General features: G+C 44.9%; 1 pseudogene; it reads left to right on the top strand.

The window, feature by feature from the left end:
* The window catches only part of LOC105820776, a 71,422-nt pseudogene extending 68,616 nt beyond the window's left edge, over positions 1 to 2,806 (top strand).

Raw genomic sequence — 2,806 nt, 5'->3', positions numbered from 1 at the left:
TAATTCAAAAGTTGTTTCTCAATTTTAGGTCATCAAAAATCTGCACGACTTATTATTCTTACCTGTGTTTCCTCTAAAGTTTCTCATGTATTTATTTAAAAGTTAAAGAAAGTCTGCCTGAGAATTGGTTCATGTGATGGGACAAACGGTACTGTCTTAGAAGTGAAACATTTATTAAAATATGCATTCCACCGCTCACACTCGCCTACACAGAACCACGTTGGACTCATTTTCCTGTTACATTTATAAACCTTTGAACTGTTGAAGAGTCAATGGCATGTACATTCTTTGATTATCAAATATTTTATCAAAACTAAAACTCAACCTGAAATGCCATTGATTACAAGATAACTTTCATCTTATGTGACCAAGTAAGAAAAAGCACTGTCAATCACGCTATGCCATGCCACTGTGCAAAGCATTCTGATTTCAGAAATGGTCACATGTGAAAAGGAAAAGCTCATTTCATAATTTGTGAAGTATGGGTGAGCAGGAGCAGAGCTTGCCAGCACCTTCCCCGAGAGTCCGTCTTCCTTTGGAAGAGTGAAACAGGTGGTATGCAGTTCAGGGAAGAGGAAAGGAAAAGCAGGTAGGCAGAGGAGGTTGGCCGACTTAAGGGTGGGGAGAGGTAATGAAAACAAGAGGAAAAAAGAGATTTACGTCGGATGGGGAGGAGTTCAGAGCCACCCAAAATTTTCTCCAGAGCCAGCAGGAAAATGAGGACAGTCGGTTACCACACAAAACAGGGCTTTATTAACACAAACTGGTACGTGGAGATACCTCCTTAAACATTGTCATTGGTTTTTGTTTGTTTTTAATAATGAGGTTTTTTTAAAACGCATTTAAAATTTAAGTATGTCCTTACCACTAGAAACTATACTGGCAAATTATCAAAAATCTTGAAAATTCTCCCTAATAAATAGGAAACAGGCAACGTGCGTCTCACCACAGTTAGCTTTTTCCATTTCTGACAAAGGGGCACAGGCTCTTCGCGTGGGCAGAGGTGAGCGAAAGGGGAAGTCACTGGGCAGGAACAGTCTGCCCCAGAATCAGGAAATCACCCAAAGCCCAAAGGGCTGATTCTGCCTCCCTCCTCCCCCAGAGGTAGTGAGCCTGCCTTGAGGATGCTTCACAGATCTCCCAGGAGACAGCAGGGCCCAGGTTTTCTGACAAAGGCTGATCTCTCCCTGTCCCTCTCCTTCTCCTTCATGGCAGCACCAACCTTTGGGCTGGAGAAGCTGCCCAGGCTTTACAGAACAAACTGGAAGCAGGTACAGTTGTCGAAGCAAAGCCAAGGTTTCACTCCACTATTTCAGTGGGAGGTGACTAAAGCCATCTGAGTGCCAGCAAGGTGAACAGAAATGGTGGGGGACGGGGAGGGGGGAAGAAAAGGAAAGGAAAGAACAACATAGCTTGCCAGGAGTCTACTAAAAAGAAAGTATTACTCTTGGAACAGAAGAAATCCCTTACAATTGCCTCACACCCTACAACTTGATAAAAATGTGAATGAATTCAATAAAATACACTGAAAGATGAGAAAATTTTAAAATGAAGATGAAAAGGGAGATTGCAGACTTAAGGGAATAAATTGAAGACCAAACACACACACACAATCACAGAAGAAATAAGTTAGAGCAAAGAACAGAATAAATAGTGCTGAAAATAAAAATACTAGAGGAAAGGCTTGATTGAAGCCCAGTGAATACAGATGAAAAGAAACAAAGAGTGAGTCAACCTTCTGCCCGTGGACACTGCGGAGGCAGCATCGTTACAGTCTCTCTTCCCACTGCCGGCCCACCTGAGCCAGAGTCTCCTGAGGAGCCAGAACCGCTGCGAAAGCTCTTCGTCATCAGAGGGTCATCAGAGGCTGAGCTTTGAAACGACGGACGGCAGTCTGAGGAGCCGTTATGAGCAATGGGGGACGCTTGAAGACTGTGTGGTAATGAGAGATCCAAACCCCACGAGCTCCAGGGCCTTTGGGTTTGTCGCATACGCCACTGTGGAGGAGGTGGAAGCAGCAATGAGTGCACGGCCACACAAGGTGGAGGGAAGAGTTGTGGAACCAAAGAAAGCTGTCTCCAGAGAAGATTCTCGAATGCCAGGTGCCCACTTACCTGTGAAAAAGATCTTTGTTGGCGACATTGAAGAAGATACTGAGGAACATCATGTAAGAGACTATTTTGAACAGGATGGGAAAACTGGAGTGATTGAAATCATGACTGACTGAGGCAGTGGCAAAAAAAGGGGCTTTGCTTTGGTAACCTTTGATGCCCATGTTTCTGTGGATAAGATTGTCATTCGGAATTACCATCCCGTGGATGGCCTCAACCGCGAAGTAGGGAAAGCCCTGTCGAAAGAAGGGATGGCTAGTGCTTCATCCAGCCAAAGAGGTCGAAGTGGTTCTGGAAACTTTGGTGGTGGTTGTGAAGGTGGTTTTGGTGGGAATGACAACTTTCGCTGTGGAGGAAACTTCAGTGGTCTTGGTGGCTTTGGTGGCAGCCGTGGTGGTGGTGGATATGGTGGCAGTGGGGATGGGTACAATGGATTAGGTAATGATGGAAGCAATTTTGGAGGTGGTGAAAGCTACAATGATTTTGGCAGTTACAACAATCAGTCTTCAAATTCTGGACCCATGAAAGGAGGAAATTTTGGAGGCAGAAGCTCTGGCCCCTATGGTGGTGGAGGCCAATACTTTGCCAAACCACAAAACCAAGGTGGCTATGGTGGTTCCATTTGCAGCAGTAGCTATGGGTTTAATTACTCCCAGGAAACAAAGCTTAGCAGGAGAGGAGAGCCAGAGAAGTGA

Source organism: Propithecus coquereli, unplaced genomic scaffold, assembly GCF_000956105.1.
Source record: "Propithecus coquereli isolate 6110/MARCELLA unplaced genomic scaffold, Pcoq_1.0 Scaffold54, whole genome shotgun sequence".
NCBI lineage: Eukaryota > Metazoa > Chordata > Mammalia > Primates > Indriidae > Propithecus > Propithecus coquereli.
Note: the sequence above shows the minus strand (reverse complement) of the source record. Positions and strands in the feature narration are given on the sequence as shown.